The 12335-nt window shown below is 44.6% G+C and overlaps 1 protein-coding gene and 1 long non-coding RNA gene across 43 annotated transcripts in view; both read right to left on the reverse strand.

Annotated features, from left to right (window-relative positions):
- The window catches only part of KALRN (kalirin RhoGEF kinase), a 692908-nt gene that overhangs the window by 556948 nt on the left and 123625 nt on the right, over positions 1–12335 (reverse strand). The window lies entirely within an intron of this gene.
- On the reverse strand, positions 641–3466 carry LOC147379861 (uncharacterized). Its single transcript, XR_015164436.1, has 2 exons — positions 3234–3466; positions 641–2961 (listed from the first exon to the last, which is right to left on the reverse strand). It is a non-coding gene; the product is annotated as an uncharacterized LOC147379861 (long non-coding RNA).

Here is a 12335-nt window from a genome sequence, read left to right on the forward strand (position 1 = left end):
GCACAGCCAGGGTTGACAGCCACCACTGTAGGTGATGACTGAGGAGCCTTGAAGGGTTTGAAAGGAGCAGTAACAATTATTTATTTTCCATAACAGATTTGTTTGTCTAAAGATTATATTTTAGAATACAGTATTTTTAAAGTATAGTATATTCAGGCAATGAAGACAAATTATTAATAATTACCTACATTTGCATTTTAAAGTTTTGAACATTATTGCAAATGGAGTCACGAGTTTCCATCCCTACTGAACTCTGGCTCTTCTGACAGTTTATGAGAAATCTAGCAACATCTAAACAGAAGAAACCATCAGCAGTTCACAGTTGATGGACTTTAGAACCAGAAGGATTTCCCCTGAGAGCCTCTTTATTTTACAGATTTGGGAAAAAAATAAAAATAAAAAGAGGCCCAGGAGGTGCTATGACAAGGCTAAGGTTATCTGGGATCAGCAGCAAAGGTATAATTGGAACCCAAGCTCTCCACCACACCACGCTGCTGCTTGTTTATTAGAAAAGCCATCCCAATGTCTGGACTCTGCATTTTTCACAATACTAAGTAGATCTTGAAAGTGCACTTAATTTTATAAGAGAAATATGAGAGGAAAAGGACAGAAAATAAAAATCCAAACTAATCAAAGGCAGTTTGGGTCACATAGAACTTTATTTTTCACATTAACTCCTCGGTTTATGACCTTCTGATGCTTTACTTTGATATTTTTGATAGTTTTCTGTAAACAGAATTTGTTTAAAGGAAGACAGGTTTTCTACAGATCAGTAGTTCTTATTCAAGGTGCATATTTCAAGATGTAGACCCACATCTTTTTCCAGAAGATGGAAGAATTTGAAGTGAGTGTCACAGAAGACTGGTACTCTCCCTGGGCTCCAGGATGCATTTGCAGGAGAGAACCCCTGGCTCTATATTAGAATCAAACACCTTAGGATTTTTGAGCCTATACTTGGTAATACCATTCCAACACTGAAGGCTAAAATATGCTGCATATTTTATAGGTGTGCCAGGCAAATGCAGCAGCAGTGCCACCTGCATTTTTACTGCCACCTTTGAGCCCAAGATCCAAGATTCAAGTGGCAGCAGCAGCCAACCATGTGGTTCTTCTCCAACTCTTGATGAAGTCTTTTACTTTACTTTCATCTGGACAGGTTGGAGGAAGCACACAGACATTTTATTTGCCAGCTGAGTTTATCTGAAACAGAGGTAAGGGATGGTTCAGCCAAGGTCACTGTTTAATCCGGATGCAGTGACAGCTATAGAAACTGATTTTGTCCATTTAAGTATGTGAGAAAGACACTGCTTCTTACTCAGAATGACCACAGAAGAGATTGGGTTCAGGCTGGACCGTGTGTAGGCTATGAAAGCTTTGACCATCCCCAGCAGGAACAGATGTTGCAACTGAATCAACAGAAAAACAGTGGCTTGGCCAGGTAAGGCTTGGTCATGCAGAGGAAGCAAATCCTCAGGAATTAAAAAAAAAAAAAAAATCAGTCAGGTGGCCCAGGAGAAGACTGTGTGCAGGGAAGCTCAGAAGGAGGACCACAAGCTTAGAAGCTGGCTCAGAGCAAGCCTGCAGGTGAAAAACAGGACCATGGTCAAGGGCCACCCAGCCCAGGGGTGGCCACTTCTGATGTTAAAGGGACAAAGCTCATCAGGACAGTCATCAGTACGTTCTTCAGCCGGAAATCCTCTGAAATTATCTCAGGATCTTCCTAGAGTAGACCAGAACATTACTACTGTCTGGAATAGAGACAAGGGTTTCCAGAACTGGGTTATCTTTCTAAGCTATGAAACTACAACTTATAGTCCTTTAAGATCTTAAGATATTACTTTACTGAATAACTTATTCTTAAACTCCCAAGAGGACATCAATCCTCCACATTATCTAGTGTTTTTCTACAGCTTCTCAGTGTCTTTTATAAAATTATCCAATTTTTTTTCCAACCCTTGAGTAACAGTCCCCAAATTCAATGTCCTGTTGTAATATTTATACATCTCTTCTATCTTTCTATCATTTCCTTTTCCTTCTTGCGTACCCTCAACTCTCAAACCTATTTCTCTATGCATCTTAGAACCTATTTTCCTCCCCTACCTATTTTCTCGAATGCATCCGGCTTATAAAAATCTACAAAGAACACCGACAAAAAATATTTTTTAACGTCAACAGGTTTAGGCTACGGGATGCACACTCTGATGCAGCATCAGATGGGGACATTTTTCTCCAAACTGCTTCCACATCACTTGCAAGGTGATTTGTCAAAACAAATTACCGCTCTTCTCTGGAGGATTTCATCTACTCCATACATGGTGGTCGCCTTCCATTTTTAATGATTCTGAAAACACAAAAGATGTTTCAAGTGTCCTATGACAGAATCTGAGGTTCCCTCTCTCTGTGCAAATGATCGACCCTCCACTGCAGGAGCTGCTGGCCCTCATGGGTGCTTTCATTGCCCATGTGTTCACAGCCTCACTCTGAAGAGGTTTGCTAACCTGTCCTCTGAACTTGGGGCTAGTGAGCACCTGAAACATCTAGCTAAGGTCCACTTTCAGGCATTCAAACCAGCATGCCAGAAGAACCCACGCTCTTTTTCTTTCAATCCTTCTCATCTTCAGACATCATCTTACTCATGATGTGTTTTGAATACGGCGAGGAGGACAGTGGGTGGTTCGCATTTGCTCCCCGTGTGGCCCTGGTAAGGACACTGAGGTTTCCCACATGGCAGCAGCAGGGAGGGACTGCAGTGCTAGGAGGAGGGGCCGGCATTTTCTTCATCTTGCACATTCACTTATGAAGAAATTTTTATGCAGCAGACACATCCCACACATGAAGATATATTCACTTCCTTTAGACACACTTATTTCCTTGGGTGGTTTTGGAGGTCAGCTTCTTTCTCTCCTTTGGAATAACCTGCAGTTAGAAGGGCTTCGTGTGCAGGAAGGAAGTTGCATTTTGCTGAGGAGAAAAAGGACAAAACTGCAGTTAGTGCCTCTCTCGTTTCTAGATAATTTTCTGTAACGTATAAACTCTGATAACAGCCTCTTCAGAGGGTACTAAACAGTATTCCAGCTCTGAAAGCCCCACCTCAGGAGTAAGATAAGGTATTTGATTTTGCCTCTAAGCATGGCTCTATAAGAATTCAAATATAATTTATACACATTATGGAAATATGCCATTGCAGCTAAAACAGACTGTGATGTTCAGTTTAGATAAATTTAAACTCTTACCTTTCTGTGAGGAGACATCTCTCTTTCCTTTGTGAATCTCAAAGTGAAGGGCCTCCAGGAGCTGGTCTCCAACTTCCTGCCAATTCCTGCACCTTCAGCTGGCTCTGCCCCTGCCTCTCCTGACTGAATGAGGCAGGGTGCTCCTTGTTTCGCAACCTCCAAGGCTCCAGCAAGCGTCTGGGCCACGTAGACTCTAAAGGCCTAGTTAGGAGGACTGGGACTTGTGCTCCAACCTGTGGAGCAAAATTCAGCAACAGGAGGCCCACCAGGAAGGCACTGATTTTTCCTATCCCAAGCCCCTCTTAGTACATTGGCTGCCGGCCCTGAAGACAGAAACACATGCGACCATTTCATCTGAGAGCCATACCCGGCTCTGTGCGTGACTCAAACCACCTGGCACCATGGGCAGTTATCCACCATACAGTGCTCTGTGTCGTTATCAGAGATGATGTGGAGGAGGCACAAGACAGGTCTGAATACAAAACTTTAAACATTTGATTTTATGCTAAAATGAAACAATTTCTCAATCCAAAAAATGTCCATCTTTCTGAGTTATTTTCTGGGCCTTCAGCCTGTGGGGGTTCCTGAGAAACAGAGAGGCCATTAGGCAGTGCCTGTGGTTCTGATCTTCAGAAGCAGCTCGGGAAAGAAGAAAATTGCTATGAGGCTTTGATGTGGATGCCCACAGGCCTGGAGAATGAAATGTTTTGGGAGGTGTGCAAATAGTTCTCACTTTTCAGAGCAAAGTCGGAGCCAGAATACCCGGGTCCATGATAGTACAGGACATTTTTGATGAAGTGCGTGAGGCCACATGACACTCACATATTTCTGTGCTGTAGATGCAGACCTGTGTCCACTCAGTGGAAGAAGGTGAGTGTGGGATGATCTGAGAGAATAGCATTGAAACATGTACATCATCACATGTAAAACAGATGACCAGTGCAAGTTCAATACACGAAGCAGAGAATCCAAAGCCGGTGCTCTGGCACAACCCAGAGGGATAGGATGTGGAGAGAGGTGGGAGGGGGGTTCAAGATGGGGGGACATATGTATACCTGTGGCCGATTCATGTTGATATATGGCAAAAACCATCACGATATTGTTAAGTAATTATCCTCCAATTAAAAAAAAAAAAAAAACTGTGTCCACCCTAACCTCCTGGAATAAAGAGTACATTGTGAATCAAAGGGAAGGAAGAAAGAGGAAAGCATAGAGTTGGAGAGGGAGCATAACCTTGGGGGCAGAGGCAGAACCAGCGAGATGATCTCAGATCATCTGTTTTTAAGCACGGCCATACAGTTCATTTCAATCCCCCTCCCAAGGGAACTTACAGAGCCATCCAAAATAAATAATATATTGTGTTAATTTAGTCCCAGTTAACAGGGCCAAGGGCTTCTCTGGTAGCTCAGTGGTAAAGAATCGGCCTGCTGAGCAGGAAACTTGGGTTCGATCCTTTGGTGGGACGATCCCCTAAAGAAGGAAATGGCAGCCCGCTCTAGTATTCTTGCCTGGAAAATCCCATGTGCAGAGGAGCCTGGTGGGCTACAGTCCATGGGGTCACAAAATGTTAGACACGACTGAGCGGCTAAACAGCAGCAGCAGCAAACAGGGCTTACCCTTCCCAATGATTGTAAATGGTGAGCATTTACCACAAAGTGCAATAATCAGGGTGTCAAATTTACCTGAATATCAGCTTAGTCCAGTATCTGTATTATTTTGTTTTGGGGGAAAATGCTTGTGATTTTTGTTCATGGGAAAATATACATAACATACAATTGTAGCCATTTTTAAGTGTACAGCTTAGTGGCATTATATATCCACGTTGTTGTACAGCCAACACCTTTCAAATGGCATTAAGTATACTCACCTTGTATAGCCATCACCACCATCCACCTCCAGAACTTTTTCATCATCCCCAGTTGAAATCCGCATTACTTTTCACACAGTCTATGAGCCACCCCAGAACTTCAAAGGATGAAGCCCCTAACTACTATTCTATGCAGTCCTGGGGAGGACTCTAAGATACAGTATTATCTAGCATTTTAAGCTTCACAAAGTTCTTCCCCAATGCCCACACCAACCTCATTTGGCTCCTGTAAAAGGGAGGAGGCCAAGGCTCTGCGAGGGAGACAGACTTGCTCCAACAGAACACCGACAACAGTGGAACCAGCTCGGCTTCCAGTGCACATCTCATGACACCTCATCACATCCAACGCTGAGAAGGAGGACACGAGAAGGCCCTGCACTGGTGCCCAAGACTATCCTCCAAGGGCTGACCTATCCCTTGTCCCACCCTCTGCTTTGTGGGATTCTCACTGCTTTGGGCAGAGCGCCAGAGTTGCCTGGTAGCCCAGAAAAAGACGGCAGCTCTCTCACACAGCACTCACTGCAAAACAAACTTAGTTGCTGGCACTTTCTTTTTCCTTTCCATTTTCATTTCCATGAAAACAAACCCACTTCCCATCCGCTTCTTCACAAAATCGCCATAACATACTCCCTACCACGCTTCCCTCGGTGTTCTTCCCAGCAGACAGGAATAGAGGAGGTCTCTATTCCTAATCAAGATCACTGGTTTAGCCAGATTTCATCTGCATAAAAATGGGAGTGCCCAGGAGATCCTGCCTGGTGAGCGTTCTCCTTCCTGTACCTCGTAGGGGTGGCTCTGCCCATGACTTCCCATCAAGCTCAAGATGCCCCCAGTGCTTCTCAGGTCACCTCCGTTCAGGTGACCAGGAACTTTCAAGAGCAGATTTGCCATTGTGTAGTTCTGGGCAGAATTGCATCACAAATGATAAGTACAGACTTCTTACCACAAACAGAACCACAACACCACAACATTGTCACACTATTACACACATACACTAGCACCCAAGAATTTGATCCCCTGAATTTCTGCTGCATACACCCCAAGTGCATGCTGAACCCCACTGAATTCCTTTCTTAGGGCTGCCACGACAAATCACCACAAACCAGATGGCTTAACACAACAGAAATTTATGCTCTCAGAGTTCAACCCTAAAGTCCAAAATCAAGGTGGCAATGCCCGAAGGCTCCAGCCTTGGCTCTTCCTGGCTTCTAATGGCTCCTGAGAATGCTTGTCATTTCGGGGCTTGTTGCTCCACCACTCATCTCTGTTCCTCCTTCACATGGCCCTCTTCTCCATGAATCCTCTGCTCTCCTTACAAGAACACTGAACATGGGATTTAGGATTCACCCTAATCCAGTATAACCCCATTTTACCTGAACTAATTATTATCTGCATAAGTCCTATTTCCAAATAAGCTCACATTCTGAGATTTTGGGTAGACATGAATTGTTAGACAGTGCTTATTCAACCCATGATACTCACCTCTAAGATATGTTCAATCCAGTGTCTCACTTTGTTTTCTTTGTTTTTGCCTTCTCCGTTTCAATCCTACTTGTGACCGACCACTGCCTTGTTGGAATCATTTCCAAGACATCTGCTTCCATCCTCAACACCCTATTCAAATCTCCAGACGGCACTTTAAATGGGTGCAGACCTCACCAGGTCAAGGAGGAGATGATACTAAGTTGCCCACAGAGGGTTCAATACTTCAAATATCTGTCTCTCCCCATTCACGCAAGAAGTTGTGTGCACTCAACTCACATTCAGCATTGCACTGGAGGTTACAGGTTTCCTGCCCTCAGGGAACTTAGTGCACAATACAAAAATGGACAACTGCATGACCAGATGAGCAAAGCAAGCAAAAGGGTGAGGCAGTGAAGGAGGAAGAGGATATAAGCCATGCAGGAGCAACGACACAGAGACAACCTGGGAAGAGGCAGGAAGACACCAACAAGTCCAGAATTTTCAGATCTCTTCAAGAGACTTAGAGATACCACGGGAAATTTTCATGCAAAGATGGGTACAATAAAGAACAGAAACCGTATGGACCTAACAGAAGCAGAAGAGATTAAGAAGAGGTGGCAAGAATACACAGAAGAACTATACAAAAAAGATCTTAATGACCCAGATAACCATGGTGTGATCACTCACCTAGAGCCAGATATCCTGGAATGTGAAGTCAAGTGGGCCTTAGAAAGCATCACTACGAACAAAGCTAGAGGAGATGATGGAATTCCAGTTGAGCTATTTCAAATCCTAAAAGATGATGCTGTGAAAGTGCTGCACTCAATATGCCAGCAAATTTGGAAAACTCAGCAGTGGCCACAGGACTGGAAAAGGTCAGTTTTCATTCCAATCCCAAAGAAAGGCAATGTCAAAGAATATTCAAACTACCTCACAATTGCACTCATCTCACATGCTAGTAAAGTAATGCTCAAAATTCTCCAAGCCAGGCTTCAACAGTACATGAACTGTGAACTTCCAGATGTTCAAGCTGGTTTTAGAAAAGGCAGAGGGAACAGAGATCAAATTGCCAACATCTGTTGGATCATAGAAAAAGCAAGAAAATTCCAGAAAAACATCTACTTCTGCTTTATTGACTATGCCAAAGCCTTTGACTGTGTGAATCACAACAAACTATGGAAAATTCTGAAAGAGATGGGCATACCAGACCACCTGACCTGCCTCTTGAGAAATCTCTTTGCAGGTCAAGAAGCAACAGAACCGGACATGGAACAACAAACTGGTTCCAAATTGGGAAAGGAGTATGGAGCTATTCCAAATCCTGAAAGATGATGCTGTGAAAGTGCTGCACTCAATATGCCAGCAAATTTGGAAAACTCAGCAGTGGCCACAGGACTGGAAAAAGTCAGTTTTCATTTCAATCCCAAAGAAAGGCAATGTCAAAGAATGCTCAAACTACCACACAATTGCACTCATCTCACACACACGCTAGTAAAGTAATGCTCAAAATTCTCCAAGCCAGGCTTCAGCAATATGTGAACTGTGAACTTCCTGATGGTCAAGCTGGTTTTAGAAAAGGCAGAGGAACCAGAGATCAAATTGCCAACATCTGCTGGATCATAGAAAAAGCAAGAGAGTTCCAGAAAAACATCTATTTCTGCTTTATTGACTATGCCAAAGCCTTTGACTGTGTGGATCACAAGAAACTGTGGAAAATTCTGAAAGAGATGGGAATACCAGACCACCTGACCTGCCTCTTGAGAAATTTGTATGCAGGTCAGGAAGCAACAGTTAGAACTGGACATGGAACAACAGACTGGTTCCAAATAGGAAAAGGAGTTCGTCAAGGCTATATATTGTCACCCTGTTTATTTAACTTATATGCAGAGTACATCATGAGAAACGCTGGACTGGAAGAAACACAAGCTGGAATCAAGAATGCCGGGAGAAATATCAATAACCTCAGATATGCAGATGACACCACCCTTATGGCAGAAAGTGAAGAGGAACTCAAAAGCCTCTTGATGAAAGTGAAAGTGGAGAGTTAAAAAGTTGGCTTAATGCTCAACATTCAGAAAACGAAGATCATGGCATCCAGTCCCGCCACTTCATGGGAAATAGATGGGGAAACAGTGGAAACAGTGTCAGACTTTATTTTTCTGGGCTCCAAAATCACTGCAGATGGTGACTGCAGCCATGAAATTAAAAGACGCTTACTCCTTGGAAGGAAAGTTATGACCAATCTAGATAGCATGTTCAAAAGCAGAGACATTACTTTGCCAACAAAGGTTCGTCTAGTCAAGGCTATGGTTTTTCCTCTGGTCATGTATGGATGTGAGAGTTGGACTGTGAAGAAGGCTGAGCGCCGAAGAATTGATGCTTTTGAACTGTGGTGTTGGAGAAGACTCTTGAGAGTCCCTTGGACTGCAAGGAGATCCAACCAGTCCATTCTGAAGGAGATCAGCCCTGGGATTTCTTTGGAAGGAATGATGCTAAAGCTGAAACTCCAGTACTTTGGCCACCTCATGCGAAGAGTTGACTCATTGGAAAAGACTCTGATGCTGGGAGGGATTGGGGCAGGAGGAGAAGGGGACGACAGAGGATGAGATGGCTGGATGGCATCACTGACTCGATGGACGTGAGTCTGAGTGAACTCTGGGAGTTGGTGATGGACAGGGAGGCCTGGCGTGCTGTGATTCATGGGGTCGCAAAGAGTCGGACATGACTGAGCGACTGATCTGATCTGATCTGATGTCAAGGCTGTATATTGTCACCCTGCTTATTTAACTTATATGTAGAGTACATCATGCAAAATGCCAGGCTGGATGAAGCACAAGCTGGAATCAAGATTGCAGGGAGAAATATCATAACCTCAGATACACAGATGACACCATCCTTATGGCAAAAAATGAAGAGGAACTAAAAAGCCTCTTGATGAAAGTGAGAGAGGAAAGGGAAAAAGCTGGCTTAAAACTCAACATTCAAAAAACAAAGATCATAGCATCCGGTCCCATCACCTAATGACAAATAGATGGGGAAACAATGGAAAGTGACAAACTTTATATTCCTGTGCTCCAAAATCACTGCAGATGGTGACTGCAGTCACAAAATTAAAAGACACTTGCCCTTTGGAAGAAAAGCTGTGACCAACCTAGGCAGCTTATTAAAAAGCAGAGACATTACTTTGCCAACAAAAGTCCCTCTAATCAGAGCTATGGTTTTTCCAGCAGTCATGTATGGATGTGAGAGTTGGACTATAAAGAAAGCTGAGCACCGAAGAACTGATGCTTTTGAACTGTGGTGTTGGAGAAGACTCTTGAGAGTCTCTTGGACTGCAAGGAGATCAAACCAGTCCATCCTAAAGGAAATCAACCCTGAATATTCATTGGAAGAACTGATGCTGAAGCTGAAGCTCCAATACTTTGGCCACCTGATGTGAAGAACTGACTCATTGGAAAAGACCCTGATGCTGGGAAAGATTGAAGGCAGGAGGAGAAGGGGACAACAGAGGATAACATGGTTGGATGGCATCACCGATTCAATGGACATGAGTTTGAGCAAGCTCTGGAAGTTGATGATGGACAGGGAAGCCTGTTGTGCTACAGTCCATAGGGCTGCAAAGAGTTGGACACGACTGAGCGACTGAACTGAACTCAGAATTTTCAGGGGGCTGTAAGCAGATCCCATCTAGATGGGGTCTAGATGATGGCTCTGCTGAAAAGGGTAGGGTCATCAGTGTTAAGGTTGTAAACACATCTGTTTGTAGATGTGTACCTGATCCTGCAGGGCCTTGAGTCCAGGCCAAGAGGACCCATTAAGTTTTTCTAAGCAATTGGGAGGGCTAACTAAGTCATGTTCAGGGAAGCCAGATCTAGTTGGGTATGCATGACAGACTAGGGGGGAGTCACGAGCTGGCAAGGAAACACTGGCTGGGAGCCCAGTTAAGAAGACAGGCTCGAGGGCCAGAGCTTTATTCCTCTGCTATCAGTGAAGACCCATTCACAGCCGAACCTTCCATTAGACTCTGCAGTCAATACAACCATCTGGACATGGTTGGGGGTGGCGTGGGCATCCTGGCTGCCCTCCAGCCCTCCCTTCCCATTAATGTGATGAGTTACAGAGGGCACGTCAGGGAGAGTGTTCAATGAATTCCGGGAATGGAGATCCCCTTTGGACAAAATTCCCCAAAGAGGAGCTCAGGAGTACTTTGCAAATCAACACACGAATGCCTCTTATGGACAAGAGACTGTCCTGAGAGGAGAGCACCACAGTCTCAGTTCAGATCCAGCTTCTTCCCACTGCTGCATTTCCCCAGGACTGGCACTGGCGTCCAGGAGGTAATGAAGCAACGCCCAGCTCAGGCACCGCTTCCCACAAGAGGCAACCAGATGGGTGATTATCATCTCCTCCACGAGACTGGAAACTCCTCACCTCCCATAAGGCTCCATCTGGGTCCCTCTGGTCACGAGACATGAAGCCCAGGGGAGGCCATAAATACAACCCCCTCCCCCGCCCCACCTTCTCTATCCTCTTCATCTGTCCACAAATTTTACTTGGGACCTTAAGGGCCAGAGGGTGGTGTGGAGGTGACATGGATGGAGCAGGAGCAAGCCCAGAATGTGGGGGGACAGAACAGTCTCTGAAGTTCTCAAGGCACATCTCTGAGCTTGTCTTCTTGCCTAAGCCTTCCTGGAGAAATGCAGGCAGAAGGGAGCTCAAAGGAGCAGCAGGATGGCTCATCCCTTCGGTTTCCTTTCTCCTTAAGAAAAGTTTTGTGTACCATCACAGGAAGCCTTCACAGGCCCCACAGTCACAGCCACCCTTGCCCGGCTGGAAACCAGCCTGGAGCAAAAGGCCTCAGGAGAGAGCCCGGGGCAGGCACACCCACCACGGAAAAGGGGTGGGTGTGGAATTTCCTGAGTGCAGCTTAGGCAGAGGAGAGAAAAGGCACACTCTCCATGTCCACGTCCATTGGCCTGGAGGCTCAAGCTCCGCTAGTAGATGGGGCACAGGAAAGCTGTCCACGAGGAAAAGGACCCTCCTCCAGCTTGTTTTCACTTTTTCAGCAATCAATCTAACTTCAAAGACATAACTTCCACCCCCTTTATTTCTGAAGGGAGATGCAAACGGGTGATCTGTTTGGACTAAAATTAAACTCCCTCTGTGTAGCTTCTCAATGGTATTCATTTATTGAATCTGACTCACACTTTTGATGTGGAAAGGTTTTATTAATATAACTACTTATCCCAGCCCACTCCCACTGGGATTCATGGCTCTTGCCCAACGTACATTTTGGCTAGTTCTGTTACCTTAAATTCTACCATGGGTTAATGTTTCATGACAAGCACATCCACAGATTTTGTGAGAAATTCCTCGCTGTCGTTGGGTAACAATTATGAAGCAAAATTGGAAATGGGAAGCAGCCTTGTCTACCCTGGCAAAGACTCCCAGATTAGGGGTCTGGAGGCTCAGGGTCTTATCCTACAACTATCCATGAGATCCAGCCACTGCCTCTTCAGAGTCTTGGGTTTTTCATCTGTAGAATGAGACCGCTGGCCTCACACAGTTCTCAGTTCTCTTCCAGCTCTGACTTCCTGTGATTGTAAAAGACATTTTAAAATATCTCCAGGGAGAGAAATCTCACAATATTATTTAGTCATGAGAAGATTGGACTAATGATATCTAATATCTCTGAGTTCTGAAAGTCTGTTATTCAATTATATACAATGGTTTTTAGATGTGCATAGTAAAACAAAAAACCAAAAGTTTAA

The sequence above is a fragment of the Bos grunniens genome, chromosome 1 (assembly GCF_055505025.1).
Source record: "Bos grunniens cultivar Pamir isolate PY7600 chromosome 1, Bosgru_T2T1.0, whole genome shotgun sequence".
Classification (NCBI taxonomy): Eukaryota; Metazoa; Chordata; class Mammalia; order Artiodactyla; family Bovidae; genus Bos; species Bos grunniens.